The sequence below is a fragment of the Vombatus ursinus genome, unplaced genomic scaffold (assembly GCF_900497805.2).
Source record: "Vombatus ursinus unplaced genomic scaffold, bare-nosed wombat genome assembly UNPS02009770.1, whole genome shotgun sequence".
Taxonomy (NCBI): domain Eukaryota; kingdom Metazoa; phylum Chordata; class Mammalia; order Diprotodontia; family Vombatidae; genus Vombatus; species Vombatus ursinus.
Genome location: NW_020949548.1, coordinates 9,613,236 through 9,621,210, shown reverse-complemented (window position 1 = coordinate 9,621,210; position 7,975 = coordinate 9,613,236). Strand labels below are relative to the sequence as shown.

Genomic DNA, 7,975 nt, shown 5'->3' with positions numbered 1-7,975 from the left:
CTCAAGACAGCCCTTTTTTTTTCTGACCAGACTTCTGTTCATTTTATTAGAATTTCAGTTTTGATAGGTTCTCATAGCTCCTGAGTTGATTTTCTCCATATAATCTTATTACGTGGAATCTTAACTTTCCTTTCTCTGAACCCTTTGGAATATGCTCTTCTAAAACCTAGGGGGCATATCAGTCTATACTTGGCTATCCTCTCTTCTATGACAAATTCTAAAATAAGCAATCACTCTCACCAAGGTTCCTATCATTTTAACCCCAGTGAATAAGATTTTTTTGTAAAGTTCTTAGCACAGTGCCTGGCATACATAGTAGGTACTTAATAAACACTTATTCCATTCCTTTCCCTTCTCTTTTTTCCCTTCCTCCTTCTTTTCCTTGTTGGTAAGAATCAGATCCAGAAGAGAAATTGCCTCCCTTGGTTCCTCCACTTCTTAAAATGTATCACTAAGAGAATTTATTTTCTGCTCTGCTTTTGGTAGACAGAGCAAGCTCCTACAGATAAGTGTCTGGATAATCAGTCTTCCATTGCTATAATTATACAAGGGTTTATACAAGGGTTTAAACAAGGGTTATGATCAGTCTTCCAAACTGTCTATGTGACCTATGGTATAACTTTATGACAATATCTCTTCTGCTTCTACCTGATCTTCATTCAAATGCTCTCCACTATGCCCTAATCTCTTTCTTGAACTTCAGTTCTACATTACTATAATAGGGGTGGGTGATGGTGATGCTGATGAAATCTTCCATGTGGAAGGGACTAGGGAACCCATTTTTGCAAAGTCAGATGATGTGTGATTAAAAAGTGTCCTGTTCCCTGATTTGGAGCACTTGCAGATGTTCTATAGCTGGTACTGATCTGCTAACTACAAGGCAAGGAGACAGACTGTTGACTGATTGTGTTACCAATAATGAGATACATTCAAAAGGCATGGATTATGCAGGGCAAGTCTCTTGATCCTGGTTACTTTGGCATGAGAAAGAAGAAAAGCTGCTGTGGTCTTCTGGGTTGGGGAAGGACCTTGGCCTCACTGATCCAGAGCTGGCAGGAAGTCAAGAGAGCCTGACTCTATTGTTGCTTTTGTTTTTGTTGTGTCTGTTCTTTCCCTGCTTTTAGGGGAAGATTTGAGATGCCTATGATCTTGTGAGCTTTCAAAGGTCAAAGAAGAAAGCTGCTAGAATCTAAGAGCTGGAATCCTTGTCAGAGTTTGCTGGAAGCAGGATGGTGAGAAGTGACGTTCTGGTCTGCCTGGCCTAATTCAATGGTACCAGAGAGGCAGATTCATTCACCCATTGGCTATGCCATTTTTTGAAGTAAACCTGGTAGGGTGAATCCTGCCTACCTATTGTACTACTTCACCTGGTAGGCTGAAATTGTGTTCTATTCTGTCTTTGAAGCAAATGTCCCAATTAAATGTTAATTTATATTAATTGGTTAAATGAAACTAGGCTCTAGGCATTGGTGATTAACCTTAGGAGGAATATAGCAGTATGGGAGCCCAAGTCAATAAAATTAAAGAAGAGATACTTTAACCCTCAATTAGGATATCTCAGAACTCTGAGGGGGGAGAAACAGCTGGCCTTGCTCTAGGAGAGGGAGTCTGGAGTATTCACTTTACTACCAAATGCCTGCTTGATATCTCTACCAATATGTCCTCTAGGCATCTCAAATGTTCAATTTGGAACTCCTATTTCCCCCCAACCTACCTTTTCTTCTCCAATTTTCCCCATTTCTATTGAGGGCTCTGCTATCCTTGCTGTCACCCAGGTTCATAACCTCGAGGTCTGAATTCTTCACTCCCCCATATTTCTTTATTTAACTAGTTTCCAGGTCTTGTTGGTTCTAACTCCCATCTAATCTATTCTCCTCCATACTATTTCAGAAACTTCTCACTTCTCACCTGGACTACCACAACAGCTTCCTACTTGGTTTCTCTGTTTACAGCCTCTCCTCTCCAATTCATCCTCCACATTGCTTGCCAAAATGACATGACTTAAGTACAATCTGACTATATCACTTCTTTACTTAAAAATATTCCATGGCTCATCATTGTCTCTAGGATAAAATGCAAATTTCTCAGCCTGGCATTTCAAGCCAATCTGGATCCAATCCAACTTTTCAAACTTATTTCACATGACTTTTTGCTTACTTTTTGTACATGCACGTACTTTGTTCCAGACAAATGAGACTCTTTACTCATCCTGAAACTCACTAATCCATTGTGGTCTCTGAGACTGTCTAGAAAGCACTCCCTCCTTACATCTGCCAATATTGACCTTCCCTTCTTAGCTTTGGGGGCTAAGGGTCTTCTCCATGGGGAGCCTATCCAGATCCCTCTAGTTAGTTCTCTCTGTCTCTCCTCAGATTATCTTACGTTTACTTATCCATTTACTTCAGGGCTTCTAAATCCTGTGTGTGTGTATGCGCGCGCGTGTGTTTGTGTGTGTGTGTGTGTGTGTGTGTGTGCGTGTGCGTGTGTGTGTCCTGGACTCCTTTGGCAGTTCAGTGAAGCTTATGGACCCCTTCTCAGAATGATGTATCTAAAGAATTGAAGGGAATGAAAAACTTCATTTAGAGGTTAGTGAAAATAAAAATGTCATTTTTTTTCCTAAATCAAGTTCATGGACTCCTTGAAATCTCTCCATAGCTCCCCTATGAACTATGAGTCTATGAACTCCAGGTTAAGAACCCTTGGTACACATGTTCTATCATGTGGTAGAATAGATGCTCCTTGAGAACACATATTGTTTTTTAATTCTTTATTCGTGCCTTCAGTAATTAGGAATCAATGTTTAGTGCCTTGCACAGAGTAGAGGTGCTTAATATTAATATTTGTTGAATGAATACTTCTTATTCCCAACTCTCTCTCCCTACTCCGTATTCCTAGACTGATTTTTACATGTATCTACTCTTAATATAGAATGCTACTCAGCCCTTTATTACCTATTCTAGTCCTTTTCAATAATACATTCCTCTTCCAGAACACAGTCATTATAGACCTGTCTGTAAGTCAACAATGTATTTATTTTGTATGACTTCACTGTTCTTTACATGATGGGGGCTGAACTATATGAGCTCTTGTGGTTCAATCCAGTTTTACAATTCTGATTTTATGAGTTTATGGTTTTATTCTCAAGTAAATTACTCTATTCTAATACCTTTCATGAGGAGCCCATGAGTTACCTAAGAAACTAGGTCAACTACAGATTATTTTTTTTAAACAATGAGCTCTGTCAACATTTCAATGACATTGTTTGTAACTTTCAGTCCCTATCTGCATACTGTTCTCTGACCTAAAGAATCAAAGATCTGGAATTGCAGAAAATATAATACTTTCCAGTTTATTTCTTTTAATAGTCAAAACAATGTATATACTGGCAACCTTTTATTGAAAGGTGTGGCTCAGTGCCTGAGATTTCCACAACAGGTCATTTATTTGATAACTGGAAGTTGGCCACTTCCAAAACTTCAGAGGAATTCTAGTTCTGGCCTTTGAAACAAAACACTGTCAAACTGTATCAGTTAAAAGACAGGTAATGGAAAAATCATAGTCTACAGTTTATAATCAGAAATGTTGAAATGGAGGAATACTGTAGGAAGATGAGCAGTTAATCTTGTTAGCCCATTTGAGTCAACTTGTGTTCAGCATACAAATAGATACCGTTGAAATAACTGGCTTCTAGTTAGTAATGGAATGGGTCTTTAAAAAGTCCTGCCCCTGTGATGTTTGATAACAGCAGATCTCTCCTTTTATTTCATAATGATAGAAAATATACAACATCTTGCATCTAAAGAAATATTTATAAACATTCCTTTTCTTCCTCCTCATCAGACCTTACATAGGTAACATGACACACCACCATCAACACATTATGGATGAGAAAAAGCAGATTCCGAAGTTCAATGTTCTGATACAAAGAATCTTTGGTGGAGTCAGGGATTCACTTTTGTTCCACTTGACCTGCATTTCAGGAAGTCTAAGGAAAATTAGCTCACATATTCCTGGACTACCTCTCAAACAGATATTGTTTTCTTATCCTTTTTAGAGATGAGCACCAAATATGTTCTGGAGAAATAATGGAGGGAAGAGGGCTCCCGCAGCTGACTTGCCCGGGGCACCGTTGACCTCCCAGATAACAGCACTTATCCCTTACACACCTGCCGTGCATCTCTACAGTTAGTTACCACGCTTACTCTGGAAACCACCTGGCTGGCGGGGTCTCTAGAGCCCCCACCCGCGGCAGTGCGTCTGGGAGGCAAGGTCGGCCTCCGCCCCCTCTCTCTGTCCCTAGGCCTCGCGCACAGGTGACATTTCAGGTGTGCTCCACTGAATGGCCGGTGCGCACAGAAGCCCGCAGGCGGGGAGGCGGCAGCCGGCCAGGCCTGGGGGTGGGGGTGGTCAGAGGGGTCCCCACCTCCAACCTCCCACGCTCTGGCTCCAGGTTGGCCCCCCCCACAGAGGTTCACAATGATGCCCGGGGCCCCACGTAGGCATTGCCATGGTACCGTGCACACAATTGGTGCCCCGCAGCCAGCACTCCTCCAGAGTCCCGGACCGGGGAAGGCCTCAGGCACCGCCCTGGGACATCCTTGTCTTTCGGGCCCGCCTCCGTCGCGGGCTCCCCAGCAGGGCCCGCAGGGTGGCGGGGCCCGCGGGACGGGTGGGGCCCTGGCCAGCAGCCTGGGCCGGGGCGGGTCCCCGGGCGGTAGGAGGCCCAGGCCGTGGGGCACACGCTCATTGGCTCGGCAGACACCTCACAAGTCCGGAGCCGGGATAAGCCCCCTTCCGCCCCGCTAGCGGAGCCGCGATTGGCCGTCCGACGAGCCCTCCACCCTCCCTCCCTCCTCTCTCTCGCCCCCTCCGAACCTAATAGAAACGGGTTGGGAAGGAGGGAGGAAGAGGGAGGGAGGAGGAAGAGCGGTCCTGGAGCCAGGGGCTACCGCGCACCAATAAAATCGCGCCGTGGGAACGAGGCGGCCCGCTAGCCAATGGCATTCTGCGGTCCGGGTCGGTGCCGGCTGACGTGAGGCTCGGCTGCAGCCAATGGGAGTGCCGCTGCCTATCCGCTCTTCAGCAGCCGGTCGGGGGCGGTGGGAAGGGGAGCAAGGAGAGCGCGGCGGCGGGGCCGAAGGAAGCATAGCTGGACTGGGGAGGGGGTGATCGCGGCCTGGTCCCCCCACGGGTTTCGGTGAGAGGACGGGAAGGGTCGGGCCGGGGGGCCGCGGCAATGGGAATGGGAGAAGAGCCCGCCTTCCTCTTCCCATCAGTCCGGGCCCGGTGGCCGGGAAGCCAGGCTGGCTGCGAGGCCCGGGCCGCAGGGTGGCCGGGCGGGCGGGGGTCGTGGCCCCGGGGCTCCCCCGGCTCCTCCCGTCGTCACGGACCCGGGTCTCGCGAAGCGTCTCCCCGAGCTGCTGCCTCCGAGGGAGGGAAGGGCGAGGCCGGGGAGGGGCCTGGTCGCCCGCGGCCGCGCGCTGGGGAGCAGCGAGAGAGGGAGCCTCTCGCCAGACCGTGCCTCGGGGCAGGGTGGTGGAAGGCGAGTGGGGCGGGGGCGAGGGACCGGGCCGGCGGAGGATGATGCTCAAGTCCTCCCGGAGTGTGTACCTCGGCGGCTGGGAGCGTGCGGGGTGTGGGGGGCGCGGAGGAGGAAGGGGAGGAGGGCTCCTGTCGGAGCCAATGGGAGCGCTGCGGGGCTGGGGGCTCCGGAGGGGGTATGCAGGGGGTAGCTGGCAGATGCTCGGTAGGCCGGGCGTGGGGTGGTGCGGGCTTTGGTGGCGAGGAAGTGTTACCTGTTAGTGGAAGGAAATGAGATAGGAGGGTGGAGATACTCCCGTGAGCGGGTAGTTAGAGGTGGTAGTGGTTTCGGTAAGACAGAGTTGAGAGATAGGCATCTATGGATGGGGAGAAATCAGTGACCGGGTATTGAAGGATCATTTGTGTGCCCCAAACTTTATCTATCTCAGCCTCTCTCAGGCCTGAGATTCTGTAAACTCCTAAGGGACTCGGTTAGCACCAAGTACAGTGCATATTACACCGAATGTGACGGATTACATATATGCGTGAGTTGAATTGAAAAGACCTCCATACAACTCTTTTCCCTTACCTGCTTTCCTTGCCAGTACAGCAAAACAGAACAAAATTTTATCAAAATTTATGGGAACACTGGCACTCCTTTTTATGAGATATCAGTGAGGAGTCTTCTGAGTAACTCATACTTTTTTAAAAAAACTTTACAATTTGTTGCATCAAAAATGTTAATATTGCAAGAGACTGCAACTCTACTGTGTTAAAGTAGAGCTTTCTTAACCAAGTGGTGATTTTATATATGCGCCTGTGTGTCTGTGTGGTGTATTTGACACATGAAAGTGACTGACAGAGTATTAAGACGATAAATGCTTAAGTGCAGATTATGTAATACAAAATAAGTCTCATTAAAAAATTTGACAGGCCTATGGAATTGTTTAATTGTTGTGGAACTTAATTATAAAAATACATTGTTTAAAAAGTCACATCCCTGTCTCTTAGGATTCTTATTATATAGTGAAGTGCCATATGAAAAGGATTTTAACTTAGCGTCACAAATATACTTTCTTTTTTCTCTTCCAGGTTCCTTGACTTTTTTGTGTTGTGTTCTTTACTAGATGGCTTGTGACTTAGAACATCACTGTTACCTGGACTGGAACCAAAGAAATTAATTTGTTTTACTGAATGATTACTCTTCATTCTCTTGTGTTGTAAACATTAATATAGCACTGTTATATTCTGGGCTACCAGTTAACATGGAAATACCTTTACTTTACAGAACACTTTTTTTGGTGATGCTGTACAGTGATTCTGGGGGCATTTTACTATAGTGTAAACAGAATAAATAATTTATGAGGAATCTTGAAGTAAAAAGCAAAGCATGGCTTAGAAAGAACTATGATGCAGTGGAAAGAGCATTGAATTTGAAGTCAGAGGACCTAGATTCAGATCTCAGCTTTGCTACTGGGTACTGAATGATTGTTCTGTTTGTCTTCTAGAAAAAGAGGGAGTTGGACTAATTGACCTCTAATGTCTTTTCCAGCTCGAAATCTATGCTCTTTTGATAATTAAGGAATCCCTAGTGAATTTTGAGCTATATTTTGGTGACATGCATTAGCAGAAGAGATAGGGAGGATATTCCAAGGGTAGTAGTGTGAGAGGCAAATACCATATGCAAAGCATGGAATTGTGTGGGACCAGAAAAAAAGGAAGTTAAGATTAGAATGAGAAATTGCTGAAGACCAAAACAGGGAGTCTTTTGAGCACAGGAACAAGTTGAAAATGGTATTTGAGGAAGATAACCATTTTCATATAGCTGGAAAAGAGCAGCTGTGTGAATGAATATTTAACTTAAATAATAAGTTACTAGGGGCAAGGAGACTAACTAGGGGGCTACCTGCTTGAAAGATGAAATTTGGACTGAATTTGGTTATAAGGCAAAGGACAAAAAGCACATTCAGAAACATTTCAACCTGGGGGACCTAGAGGATGTTGTTGTCATTGGTATTGGTGAATCAGGAGAGAGTATTGATAAGATAATTTTCAGGTGGAAATGTAATGTTGACGGTTTGGACTTAGGTGACGTAGAGAATATTGCAAATGTAGATTTAATTGTCATCTTCAGAAAGATGTTGAAACTGTAGGATTAGTGAGAGAAATGAAGGGACTGAATACTTAGATTGAGTATGTTAAGAATTAATAGCTGGTAATCAGAAGAGCCAGTGAGAATAATTGGGAGAAATGAATAAAACCAAGGAAGCAAAATATCAGGGAAGCCCAATGGTGAGAGTTTTGAGGAGGAATCAATTAGCAGGATAAATCAAAGCTGATAAATCCCAGAAGTTTGAAAAGTGAAGAGAGTCAATCTGATTTAGACAGGAAGAGATCATTGGAATATGAGGGAGTTGGATGGTAAAGTTTTCACAATTGACAATGAGGTGCAATG

The 7,975-nt window shown here is 45.0% G+C and overlaps 1 protein-coding gene across 2 annotated transcripts in view; it reads left to right on the top strand.

Annotated features, from left to right (window-relative positions):
- Nucleotides 1–5,102: 5,102 nt before the first annotated feature.
- The window catches only part of FAR1 (fatty acyl-CoA reductase 1), a 101,888-nt gene continuing 99,015 nt past the window's right edge, over nucleotides 5,103–7,975 (top strand). For both annotated transcript variants that reach the window (XM_027852577.1, XM_027852576.1), the window contains exon 1: nucleotides 5,103–5,197. The gene's annotated coding sequence lies outside the window, so the exon portion shown is untranslated. The remainder of the gene's footprint in view (nucleotides 5,198–7,975) is intronic.